Source organism: Schistocerca cancellata, chromosome 4, assembly GCF_023864275.1.
Source record: "Schistocerca cancellata isolate TAMUIC-IGC-003103 chromosome 4, iqSchCanc2.1, whole genome shotgun sequence".
NCBI classification, from domain to species: domain Eukaryota; kingdom Metazoa; phylum Arthropoda; class Insecta; order Orthoptera; family Acrididae; genus Schistocerca; species Schistocerca cancellata.
This window is the reverse complement of record NC_064629.1, coordinates 373,850,976-373,865,443: the sequence shown is the minus strand read 5'-3', so window position 1 is coordinate 373,865,443 and position 14,468 is coordinate 373,850,976. Positions and strand designations below refer to the sequence as shown.

Here is a 14,468-nt window from a genome sequence, read left to right as displayed (position 1 = left end):
GATGGAGCTCCGTATGCCACGGCAAACTGGCTGACACTGACGGCGGCGGTGCACAAATGCTGCGCAGCTAGCGCCATTCGACGGCCTACACCGCGGTTCCTGGTGTGTCCGCTGTGCCGTGCGTGTGATCATTGCTTGTACAGCCCTCTCGCAGTGTCCGGAGCAAGTATGGTGGGTCTGACACACCGGTGTCAATGTGTTCTTTTTTCCATTTCTAGGAGTGTATATAGAAAGCAAAAAATACATAAATCTTTTGAGTAGTGAACTAATAAATAGTTACTTGTACCAAAATCAATACCGTCTGTAATTGATGATGCACCGAAGCCACAGAAAAACTATTCTTCTCGCTTTCTGGAGAGGTGAAGCCCCGAAAATAACGTGATACTTCAGACGGTTAGTCTTGATTATTCCCGATTGTAGATGGCTAAGACTGGTTGGGTATAAGCATTTCTTGAAGTATGGGTGCTTGGTTATTACCAGTTTTAGACTGCTGACGTTGGTGAGGTATGGGTAGATGGGCGTAAGCTTGAGGCGTTAGGCCATACATGTTCAATTGTTCGCGGTAAAATGGAGGTTGATTAGGGGTGTTGAGAAACTGTTGGGACTGAAATTGAGCTATACTTGGAGGCTGAAGAAAATCCAGCTGAGGATAATTGGAGAACTGGTGTTACGGAAAATGGAGTGGACGAGGGTGCACTGCTTTCGTTTTTTCTTTGATGTTTTCTATGGCGTCCAAAACTCCCATATTAAGTTGTAGGAATTCCTCATCATTAAAGTTTTACAGGTAAGACGTATGAGACTTTGTAGAAAGCCACTTTGCTATAAGATTTCTCTCCTTCTATTGCTTTAAATATTCTCAGTTCAACCTCATCAGATTTCTTATGTTTCTTAACTGGTGGTATACATGTTGTTTCTTTAGTAACTTGAGTAGAAACACCCAAAATATCTGCGAAGCTTGCAGTTGCAGCTCCATGCTTTCTTCCCCTTCATTTTGTGTTCCATGTTCTGCTCCGTACTATCAGCGTACTCTCATTCTTCATAGGTCTTAGTTGAGAACTACAGTGGACCAAAATATACATCTTTGTTCACCTTTAACGATTTTCAGTCACTTGTCTCGTTGACCTCGGTCTTTTTCTTGTACTTCGAAAATGAATCTCGAAGATTAGTCCATCTCCTTGTTTAACTGAAACAGAACAATTATTAAGAGGTAACTGTAACTGTAGGTGAAGGTTCAAAGTTTTGTACATGACTTTACTTTTCTAGGGATCTCGCAAGTGTTTGTACTTTTACTTATGTTCGCTGCAATTATAGAATCGAAGTTTCTACGGAAAGTAAAATAGTACAAGATGTATGTAGAGCAATCTGATCCGTAGTGTGAGAGGACTGCATTCCAGCGCTAGCCCTAGACATGTGGAACTCGACAGCTTCTATGTTTGAAACTGCAGCATATTTCCCACACTGCATCCGAGCAGTAGATGGAAAACACATCCGTCTTACTTACCCGTTTGACTCAGGTTCAGTGTATTTTAACTATAATGAATGTAATACTATGGTTCTAATTTCATTTGCAGATTCCAAATATAGATCTGTGTATGTTGATATAGGAAGTTAAGGTACGGACCACGACTCATCAATATTTAAGTTGTTCAGTTTGTGGCATTAAATAGAAAAATTGGAAGCAAGAACTACCAGAAGAAAAGTCTCTCCAGGAATGGAAAGTCCAAATACAACTTACCTCATCCTCGAGGATGATAATTTTCGATGACATTACCATCGCTGAGACCCTTCGGAGGAGAAAATCTAAAAGTGGAGGAAAGAATATTTTATTATCGTCTGAGCAGAGCTAGAAGATAAGCCAAGTGTGCCTTTGGTATTCTCACTAACAATTGGGGCATATTTCACCGGATCATTAATGTACAACCAGATTATGCTGTCATTATTGCAAATGCTTGCTTGTATTACATAATTTTGTTCTTGAAAGAGACAAACATAGCGATGTAGATACAATGCCTATCACAGATTTGGAGGAGTTACCACAAGACCAAAGAATAAGATAAGGACCAGCTGCGAACAAGGTAAGAAATATTTTTGTAAATATTTCGTTTTTCACCTCGGAAGTGTGCCATAGCAAATGGCTAAAATATAAAGTTACATCGAGAAATTGTAGCTAAACCAAAACATGCATTAAAAAGTGTTTCTGCACAATATTCCCTTCTTTCAAGAACATAAATGAGGTACCTATGTACAAAAATAACAGTATTAGTCAAAATCTACTTACCAAATCCATTTTTGTCCTTATCATTAAGAGTATGAAAATCTGGGAGCGATTCTACGCAAACTTCACGCCAGACATCTTTCGTATCGTTCCTGTCCTTGAAGATGTCAAGAAATTCTCCCACAGCACAGGTTGGACTTCCACAAGGGTAATCAGAACTTCAGCATCAATATTTTCCAATATTTTTTAAACAAATAAATAGATAATACAAAACGTAAATGCAACCACACACTCGCGATAGCAACTGGCCACTGACCGTACTGTTTAAAGTCACTAAAGGCACTATTTAAAGTGACTATTTGATCACGTACACCAATGCGGCATCGGTCGCCGTCCGGGCGCCGTGATGGCAGCGGCAGTGGATGGCTCCTACACAGCACGATTACTGCATCTTACCGTCACCGTGTAATGTAAAAGGGGCCATGCTCTCCTTCATTCCACGAAAAAGCCCTCGCCGTTCGATTTTTTTGCCGTGCGGTCAAAACCGTATAGTGTGAAAAGAGGCTACGGGCTGCCACTGTGCTGCCGCTTTGACGCCTTCTTCAGTGCCGTCTACGACGCCACATCAGCATGATGTAGTCCGACACAGTCACCGTCGCTGACAACGTCACCCCGACGCCGCCTCAGCGCGCCGATACCGCCGCCGTTGGCGACCTTATTTGAAGTAAGTGCCCCACTCTTTGTAACCACGTCGGCAGCGCGTTCGCACCCTTTAGGTGCGGGTGAAATCAGTTCGGATGAACTTGACAGGGCTTTGACCGAACATGTTAGAAAATTAACTGGAAAAGTGTGACGGACTTGGAGGAGTAAGTTTTTTTTAATGAACGGTGTGCCTAGAGGTAACCTTATGTCAACTTTCGTGAGTGAGCCAAACGACAGTATGCAAACATTCTTGTAGACTGTGGGGAACGTGAACCGGCTGTGTTCGTGGTGGAATGAATTTTGAGTAAGTGTTGTATGATTGAAACGGACCAGCGACGCACGCGTCTACATTGAGTAGCCGCGTAAGAAAATGCCACTGAGTTCGAATACTCGGCAAATGGACTAGTGAAACGCTATGCCGATAAGAAGAGTGTTGTGTATTACAGAAATAAGTTATCTACCCTCCGGCAGCAAACGGGTGAAGATCTTGAAGTACACTACACGAAAAAAAAAAAATTATGAAGGAAATACGCGGCTGGGACGGAACTCAGTACATGTGACGTACATTTACAGAGAAACAAACCATTACAATTTCAGAAAAAAATGGGTGATTTATTCAAAATAAAGAGCTACAGAAACTGAGCAGGTCAGTTACACGTTGGTCCACCTCTTGCCTTATGCATTCTGTTATACGGCTTGCCATTGATTGATAGAGTTGTTAGATGTCGTCCAAATGGATATCGTACCAAATTCTGTCCAACTGGCGAGTTAAATCGTTAAAATTCTGAGATTGTTGGATGGCCCTGTGCATAATCCTCCAAACATTTTCAACCGGGGGAGGTCTGGCGAGCTTGCTGGTCAAGGTAGGGTAAGGCAAGAACGAAGACAAGCAGTAGAGACTCTCTCCGTCTACTTGTGGGAATCAGCTTACTAAAATTTAAGCCATGAAGAGCAACAAAACGGGGCGTAGAATATCGTCGACGTACCATTGTGCTGTAAGGACGGCGTAGATGACAACGAAAAGGGTCCCGTATGAAAGGAAATGGCACTCCAGACCATCACTCCTGGTTGTTGGGCCGTATGGGGAGCAACATTCAGGTCTCATCTCTGTCCAGGGCGTCTCTAGGCATGTCTTCGGCGTGATTCGCATTGACTGGAGTAGGATTGTCTTCAGTGATGACTCCCGCTTCGAACTGAGCCCCGATGGCCAGCGAAGACGTGTCTGGAGATGGTTCGGACTGGTGTGGGATACCAACCGGACTGTCGCCCGCCAAAGGCTAGACATCGAGGAGTGATGGTCTCGGGTGCCAATTGTTTCCACAGCAGGATCCATCTGGTTGTCATCCGCGGCATCCTTATAGCACACCGGTACGTCGACGATATTTTATGTCCCGTTTTGTTGACCTTCTTGGCAAGACATCCTGGGCTTACATTTGAACAGTATTGTGCCCTCCCGCACCCGGCGAGAGTTTCTATTCCTTGTGTTCGTGCTTTTGAAACCCTACCTTTGCCAGCAAGGTCACTGGGTCTCTCCACAATTCAGAACGTTTGAAGCATTATGAGCAGGGCCCTACAACCAGCTCGCCATTTTGACTGTGTATCGCACCAATGGACCAGAATATGGCACTACATCCCTTAGGAGGCATCCAACAACTCTGACAATCAGTGCCAAGCTGAATAACTAGTTGCATAAGGGCCAGAGGCGGTCCAACTCGATATTATCTCAATCTGTGAAGCTTTTTCTCTTGAATAAATTATCCAATTTTTCTGAAATCGACAATTTGTTTGTCTGTACATGTGCATAACATCTATCGACTGCCATCCCACTCGTATTATTCCTTGATGGTGCGTCGTTTCTATGTGCGAAACCACGAACCACGGCGTGTTTTCAGTCACGCAGTGCATTGCGAACGTTGTGGTCGGCAGGGGCATATAGTTAATAGGTACCCTGCTCTCTATTGCCACAGTTGTGGTGAGGTAGGACGTATACGATCGCGTGGGCCCACAAAGCAAGATGTTAAGGGAAGAAACTGCGAAAGGTACAGCAATAAATGAGGAACAGATGTAGTTAGTCCTACCGCACCTCCAAAAAAAAAAAAAAAAAAAAAATGCAGCGTCATGAGGGAGAAAAACAGGGTCAAAAAACCGCCTCCTCGTCGCCACCTACCTTACCAACAATTTACCTGGCTCAGTCGTAGCCAGGCAGTCCCCGTCAGCCGTAGCGCCGGCAGAAAAATGTACATAGTCCACTATGGAATGACTATGACGCTACAGAAATTTTAGACGAACATGACGAACTCCCTATGCGGTCTGTGGCTTTGCAGCAGCCCAGTATTCTGTCCCCGGTTTTATACACTGGAGACGAGGACTTAGACGCCCCAGAACACCGAGTAAGCCATGACGAAAATAAGTAGGCTGTATGGTGATACCTACTGGGGAGCGCTGTCCTGGGTCAGTTTTGGAACAAGTTGATCGTATGTTGGTAACGCTCAATTCGGTTAAGCCGGTAATGGGTCGGTATCGGCTGTACCTACACTAGCGTGAAAAACCAAAAGATCCGCCCATCATTTGTGTTTCCCTAAACCGCGTATCATGGTGTTAAAACAACATTCTTAAACAGCAACGTGAGGGAGTAAAGTTCTTCGGCTGATAATGAGAATTCAAGAGAGGTTTAGCTATTTGCAATGTAGTAGTATTGATGTTCACGTATAGTATATATCATTGTTTTGTACCCTGACGTTCGCCAGAATTATTTATCAAGTGAATGTCGGTGGCTAGTTCCATTATGGATGATTCTTTCTGTGGTTTTTGTTGACTGTTATTCTGCATCTTTATCGTGTAAAAGCAGCGTATCCACATATGTGAAGTTGCATTACCCGTTATTGGTATGCCTGTAGTTAGCTGTTGATAGTCCTCTTGTCTGACGAGGTTAAAAACTTTTTTTTTCCATCTTGTCTTTCCATTTCCGGAGAAACAGTTTATATTGTGTTGAATATTTTTCTGACGGCACCTGCATTTATTTTAATATGTCCATTTTGTTATTCCTGTTTGCCGAGCTATGCTGTGCTATGCTATGCGTTATTTCGTAGAACTGGAACAAGGACCGCTAATGCCAATATCACCACTGTGTCAAAGAGAGCATCGAGTTCAGTATAAAGAAAGTAATTAAAGACATGTGCCAAGAGTACACTAACACCCTGCATAAGTGTTTTAAGCAGAGAATATTGCACAGAACATACGGATCTACATACGTAAAAACACATATTGTGACGCTGTGCAGATACTAAAAACACGACTATGCACAACATACTGTCGCAGTACATCATACTCTGGCTCAGTGCCATGATTTCTGGGAAAAGGTAAGAGTACACTCTGGGGGCATATATTTAGTTGAGGTAGTTGAGTTTATTGAGGTTATGGAGTTAACGTTATTTGAGGAGATTATTTTTATTTCTACATTTTGTAACACTAAGTTGATTTGTTGATGTATTATTGTGAACTGAGAGAGTATTGTCTTGCCATGTCTCGTAAATGTGCTCAATAAAACATACTGTTGAAGGCGTAGTTAAAGAACACTGGTAAACACATTTTTATGTTTTTGAATTTCCAGTATATTGTGTTAGTAACTGGACAGTGACTTGTATTAAGGGGCTCCGGAAAGGCTCAAAATCATGAAAAGTTCAATTTTTACTTTTTTGCGTTTTCTGAATCTGCAGACTATTACCTTTTAATAGATATATAATTTATTCAATTCCGAAGACTACAACTATTTTTAAATTTTTTTAAAATGTGTTCTACATGGGCGTGACCCACTGTGGCGCTGTTAAACTGCTGTCAAATGGTGTTATTATTAACGTCCGTGTTCATCAGGTACATTTTAGTGATGTGAGATAAAGTATGTGTTGTGGCTAACCTATTTTCAGAGACTTAGCAGCACCTGAACTGTTGAAAAAGTGTATTCACGGAAAAACTCAAAACCCCAATGAAAGTGTAAATAGTGTTATATGGTCGAGAATCCCCAAGACTGTATTTGTTGGAATAGAAACACTTCAATTTGGTGTGGATGATGCTGTTGCGACTTTCAATGATGGCAACATTGTAAGGTGCAAGGTATTTAGAAATATGCCAATGAAGATAGGTTCTAACATGGTACGAGCGATGCTTGCTTTAGACAAGGAACGCCTTCGGGCTTCAGACAGGGCTGTAAAGAGTCCAGAAATACAAGCAAGAGTAAACAGGAGGAGGAACAAGAGGAAGCTGGAGGAGGAGTTTGCAGAGGATGAAGATAATCCATCCTATGGACCTGGAATGCACTAAAAAGTTAATCCAATCTTTGTCGCTCGATTCCCAAAACTTTTATTTTCTCATACTAATTACATGTTTTCTAAGGATCTTCCAAACATATTTGTTTCAAACTTTCAGTAAATGTTACACAGTACCTTCTGCATAATTTAACACAGCCTTTTTCCAAAAACTTGTATATTTCTGAATATATAAATAAAAAATTGCAAAAAATGTTGTGAATTTTCATTACAATTGAAAAAAAAATCATCTTTAATAACTGAACTAAAATTTTGTACAATCCCTGTGTTAAGTTGTAGCCCATATTCCAATAAATAATCTGTAAAAAGTTCAACTTCCTACCTCAAATACTTTGTGAGGAAAGATGTAATTTATAAGCGTTATTTTAACATTGCAAGTATAGGGCGTTCCGGAGCCCCTTAACCAGTCTGATGTATAAAACAGCCAAATTGGAGAAACTGAAGTCCTTTTTATTTAACCTATGTCTACTTTCAGATATCAGAACACATTGTCAAATCATCCAAACAGAAAAAATTCTGTACTCCGTGGTTTCACGCAGACCATGTTAATATTGTACGTACTTGGGTGTAACTCAAGTTTTTTCAGTGACTATTGGCAGGAAAAACATTTATATTCTAAATATACACCAACATGTTAATGAATTTAAAACTGTAATGAATTTGCTTTCTGTGAGCTACACACTGTAGTGCCAAAGAAACTAGGTATAAGCATGCGTATTCAAATACAGAGATATGGAAACAGGGAGAATGCTGCGCTTCGATCAGGAACACCTATATAAGACAACAAGTATCTGGCGCAGTTGATAGATCATGTACTGCTGCTACAATGACAGGTTATCAAGATTTAAATGGGTTTGAACGTGGTGTTATTGTCAGCGCACGAGCGATGGGACGCATCATCTCGGAGGTAGCGATGCAGTGCGAATTTCGCGAACGACCCTTTCAAAAATCAGGTAAAACATCAAATCTTCGAGATCGCTGCGGCCGGAAAAAGATCCTGCAAGAATGGGACCAATGGCGACTGAAGAGAATCGTTCAACGTGACGGAAGTGCAACCCTTCCGCAAATGGCTGCAAATTTCAGTGCTGGGCCATCAACAAGTGTCAGCGTGCGAATCATTCAACGGAACATCATCGATATAGGCTTTCAGAGCCGAAGGACCACCCGTGTAACCTTGGTGACTGCACGACACAAAGCTTTACGCCACACTTGGGCCCGTCAACACCAATATTGAACTGTTGTTGACTGGGAACATGTTGCCTGGTCGGACAAGTCTCGTTGCAAACTGTATTGAGAGGATGGACGTGTAGGGATGTTGAGACAACTTCATGAATCCATGGACCCTGCATGTCAGCAGGGGACTGTTCAATCTGGTGGAGACTCTGTAATGGTGTGGGGCGTGTGCGGTTGGAGTGATATACGACCCATGATACGTCTAGATACGTCTGTGACACGTGACGCTTAAGTAGGCGTCCTGTCTGATCACCTGCATCCATTCACGTCCATTGTGCATTCAGACGGACTTGGGCAATTCGAGCAGGACAATGCGACAACCCACACGGCCAGAATTGCTACAGTGTGTCTCCAGGAACACTCTACCGAGTTTAAAGACTTCTGCTGGCCACCAAACTCCTCAGACATGAACAATATTGATCATATCTGGGATGCCTTGCAACGTGATATTTAGAAGACATTTCCATTCCCTCGTACTCTTACGAATTTCTGGGCAGTCCTGCAGGAATCAGTTCCCTTCAGCACTATTTCAGACATTAGTCGAGTCAATGCCATGTCATTTAGCGGCACTTCTGCTTGCTGGTGGGGGTCCTACATGACACTAGGCAGGTGTACCAGTTTCTTTGGCTCTTCAGTGTATGTTTAACACGTGATAATACTAAAGCTGTTTTATTTTACGTTCATTGAGGACTTATTATGCGAAGAGTTTTAGCTGAAAAAGCTCAGGAGAGCAGTATATTATTCACTATTATCGTCACATCGTGTTTTATAGGAATGAAGAAGGAAAATTCATTGTGACACTACATGGTTCCAGAGACCTTTTCAGGCCTCACGCAACTGTAGTCTATAAATGAAGAGCGAAGCAGCAAACAAAAGTTTGTACCAGAAGCAGAATTCGAACTCGCGCATCCCGCATACTAAGCAGACAAGCTAACCACCACGCCACCCTGGCACCGCCGCTTTGCACAACTGCACGGATTATTCTAGCACGTCTTCATCCTCAGTGGGAATTTGGATTGCAGAGGGAGATGCACTAGCGTAATCCGTGCATCTATGTAAATCCATTGTGCCAGCGTGGCGTAGTGGTTAGTGCATCTGCCTAGTGAGCAGGAAACCCAAATTCAAATCACGACCTTCATACAGATTTTAGTTCATCAATCCAGTCTCTATATACATAATTCATTGTGAAACCGAGCGAAAAAGGAGTGAGTTGCTGCAAAGTTAATGAGAAGATTGAGTTCCGCTAGACACCACATGAATACAGCTGTTGCGAAGCTCACAGCCCAGCGCAGGAAACACCTGTCAGTTTCCGCGCTAATACACAGATCTTGCGTCACAGGATAACACGTGTAAGGAGATGTCACCGCCACTGACAGATACAGACGCCACATGCTTACGCAATCTAAACAGCACATGTGACTCTCCATGATCGCTGGAGCCTGTAGTTCATTCACAGTAGTTCCAGTAACCACCTTACATACCGCAGAAATATTCTTGCGATAATTTACCCTTTATTTCTGACACTGTTTTTTGGTATAAATGGGAATGGCGTGTGGCTAGGGCCTCCAATCGGGTAGACCGTTCGCCTGGCGCAAGTCTTTCGAGTTGACGCCACGTCGGCGACTTGCGTCTCGATGGAGATGAAATGATGACAATAAAGACAACACAACACCCAATCCCTGAGGGGAGAAAACCTCCGACCCAGCCGGGAATCGAACCCGGGCCGTTAGGTATGACATTCTGTCGCACTGACCACTCAGCTACCAGGGGCGGACATTTTTGGTATGTTACGTAATCAAGGCATGTCACAAGGATTCTAACTTCATCCCATTTTGCACCGTCTGCTATTTTCTCACCTTAAGTAATGAACTATAATCTTCCACGATAATATTTTCATTTTACACACATCAAAAAAGTTTTCTATCACCCGATTCCCAGAACTGCTGAAGATAGACGTTGACTGTGGATATTGTATCACAGAGACAGTTCCTTTGACTGTTCAGAGATGTCACTATACCCGCCTCAAGATATAAGTAACCATGCATGAACAGCACCTTTTAGACGGTAGGGTCCGACAGCCTATCAGTTCCAGTCATTTCACTAGGAAGGAGGTACACGGCTCGTGTTGTCTGTAGTTCAATCATGCGTAGACAGTCAATACCGCGGTTCGATCGCATCCGCATTGTCACTTTGTGCCAGAAAGAGCTCTCAACAAGGGAAGAGTCCAGGTGTCTCGAAGTGAACCGAAGGGATGTTGTTCGGACATGGAGGAGATACAGAGAGACAGGAACTGTCAATGATGTGCCTCGCTAATGCCTCCCAAGGGCTACTACTTCAGTGGATGTCCGCTACCTACGGTTTATGGCTCGGAGGAACCCTGACAGCAACGCCACCATGTTGAATAATGCTTTTCGTCCAATCACAGAACGTTGTGTTACGACTAAAACTGTGCGCAACAGGCTGCATGATGCGCAACTTCGCTCCCGACGTCCATGACGAGGTCCAGCTTTGCAACCACGACAGTATGCAGCGCGGTACAGATAGGCCCAACAACATGCCAAATGGACCGCTCAGGATTGTAGTCACGTTCTCTTCAGCGATGAGTGTCGCATATGCCTTCAACCAGGCAATCGTCGGAAACGTGTTTGGAGGCAACCCGGTCAGGCTGAACGACTTAGACACACTGTCCAGCGAGTGCAGCAAGGTGGTGGTTCCTTGATGTTTTTGGGGTGGCATTATGTGGGGCCGACGTCCGCCACTGGTGGTCATGGAAGGCGCCATAGTGGCTGTACCATACGTGAATGCCATCCTCCGACCAATAATGCAACCATATCGGCAGGATATTGGCGAGGCATTCGTCTTCATGGACGACAATTCGCGCCCCATCGTGTACATCTTGTGAATGACTTCCTTCAGGATAACGGCATCGCTCGACTAGAGTGGCCAGCATGTTCTCCGGGCATGAACCCTATCCAACATTCCTGGGATAGATTGAAAAGGGCTGTTTATGGACAACGTGACCCACCAACCACTCTGAGGTATCTACACCGAATCGCAGTAGAGGAGTTTCACAATATGTACCAACAGCACCTTGATGAACTTGTGGATACTATGCCACGACGAATACAGGCATTCATCAGTGCAAGAGGACGTGCTACTGGGCATTAGAGGTACCGGTGTGTACAGCAATCTGGACCATTACCTCAGAAGGTCTCGCTGTGTGGTGGTACAACATGCAATGTGTGGTTTTCATGAGCAATAAATAGGGCGGAAATTATGTTTATGTTGATCTCTCTTGCAATTTTCTGTACTGGTTCCATACCGAGGTGATGCAAAACTTTTTTTGATGAGTGTATATCTCCACATCAGTTTCCGTTTGACTTTGTGTTTCGATTTCAACAAGAAATCATTTACGTCTTCGACTTTCAACTTACTCGTGGGCAAAGACACAAGAGGTCCGGTGTTTGTTGACACTGTCGATTTTGTACAAGAAATTTCAGACCCCACAGATAAAAGCATACAGCTGTAGTGGAGCTCGAGTGGCAGCGCTGTGTGTGGATCTTGCCCACCTCTTCTACTAGAGCACTGAGTCTGCTGTTTCTGTCTCCGGCCGCCGACGCCGTACTGCTAACAACCGCCCACAATATCAAGCGACGCCTACGCCTAATAAATTACATTAATACCGCATTTTAATATCATAACATAGAAAATTATTAATACCACTATTCTACAAATACTTAGAATTATTTTGCAGTTATCTGAACACCACTATATTATTATTACTTCTAATACTTCCAGAACGAACCGCTACATTTAAATTACTGCTTTGACACTGACACTTTACGATTTTTATGAGAGAGTTTTCAGTTCTGTTGCCAGCCGAAACTTAACTGTTACATCAGTACTTACTGAACCTACACTGGTGCATCCTACAGCAACTGGCCACAACATGGAAATATCTGAAAATGGATATCTTACTGCCTTTTATATGTTACGCAAACGCTCTCACATTTTCATTTGTAAATACTATGTCTGCGAGAGAGTTTGCTGCCTGCTTTCGTCTCCATGGCCTGTAAGATCGAGATATTCTATCACCAGATAGTTCGTTAACAACGTTGTCGACGGTATGACTACACTTCGAAAGTACTTCATTATGCGTCTTCCCACCACGCTGTAACCGTAACGTAATAGATTTGCCAATGTACTTAGAATTTGTTCGCAACGACATGAAACTGGGCAGCAAGAATACATTTCGCAACACTATCTCCACGTTTGAATTTTTGTAGCGACGCACCTGCGACTCCAACATTGCCAGACTCATACTTTTCACTTTTCACTTTTTACCTTTTCGCCATAGTTACTGTGACATAATTTACTGTGATTTGTGGTAAATGTCTACTGTTGCGGTAAGAGTCTCTCATCTCTGTTTCACTCACTGTAGTTTGTAACATTTACACTAGCCTCGCTGTTTGCTATGATTTGCATGTTAGTTTAAGTACTGATATTTTCTGTTTGACTTTGTTGCCCACCATTTACGGAAACGTTTATGTTAATTATCTTGGTTATAATATTTATTTTTGTATGTTTTCTCTTACTCCCATGTTTACGACATTTTGCTACTGAGATTGTCTACCATCGTACCCATATCCAGTAGCCCTTGCTTTTTTTCTGGTTGTTTGTTCCATCAATAGAAGTCCCTTTGAGACATTATTGGGCTTAAAGCTTTGTCATGTTCATATTTGCTAGGTGCTTTGTTAGGTCAGTTGCCCGGTTGTTGAAGTATTTTTGTTTAGTGATTTTGACTATGTGAAGTTTGCACTTGGGAACAGATAGTTACTTATGTACTTGGATTTCAAATTAGCAATACTACTGCACATATTGTCATATACTGTTGTCACATCTTGAGATATTTCTTTCCTGTGATTCTTGAAGTTTTATCAATGTACTGAATGTTCTATGTGATTTCGGGACTTCTTGCCACGATATTTCGTCTGGCAATCGCCCAGCCATCTTCAGGTGAGTATCTGTCAGTGGAGACTGCAAGTTTTTTTTTCCCTTTATTGAATTTCTATTCCTCCAGGTCGGGTGGGGGGTGGGCTGGGGCGGGCTGCCAGCAGCTTAATATGCCGCTCTTCAGCCGACAGACGAGTTAAAAACATACTGAGAAGATAACAAACAATAAAAACAGGCGATAAAACGGTGACTTTTTAAAACTGTAAAATGGCGCAAAATTGCGGAAGTTAAAATTTAAAAACAAAGGGTTGGTGTTGGCTAAGTAAGACACACAGTAAGTAGACAGGCAAAATCAAAATACACGGCGACAGTCTGGTTTCTGTTCGCAAGAGATAAAAAATCACATTTAGCCACAGTATGGGTTCTGTTCACAACACTTGGGGGATACACAACATTGAACACTCACTTAAACAGTGCACTATAGAGTAGACACAGAGATGACACAATACAACCTGAGACAGTTGGGGGGGGGGGGAGGATCCGGGCAGAGGAAGGGAAGAAAAGGGGGGAGGAGAGGAAAAGCAAAAGGCAAGAGTGCTGACGGAGGGAGAGGGCACATAAAAGGGGGGGGGGGGCAGGTGTGCAGGGCAGATGCAAGAAGGAGTGGGGAAGGCAGAGGAGGAGAAATCAAAAGGACTCGGGGGAGTGAATAGAGCCAAAGAGAGGGTAGGCGGGGAAAAACAGGATGGAAGGGGGGGAAGAGAGAGCCCGGGAAAAGGACAGAGGTAGGAAGGGGTACGTGAGAATCAGAGTTGATAGGAGGGATAAATGGAGGGAGACAGGGCAAGGTCTGGGGGGGGGGGGGAGTTGACTGAAGCCATCTTGGGAAAGAAGATAAAGGGTTTAGAGGTGGAGGGTAGGGAGGACATAACAGTGAAGGTGTGGCAGTGCTCAGGGGTTAGGAGACGAGCAACCAGGGAATGGCAGGGATCAAGGTGGCGGGAGGTGTAGAAGACTCAGGTATGTTCGAATAAAAGGAGCAG

General features: G+C 43.4%; 1 pseudogene; it reads right to left on the bottom strand.

Annotated features, from left to right (window-relative positions):
- LOC126184207 (uncharacterized) overlaps positions 1–2,455 on the bottom strand; it is a 28,317-nt pseudogene extending 25,862 nt beyond the window's left edge.
- Between the last annotated feature and the right edge of the window lie 12,013 nt (positions 2,456–14,468).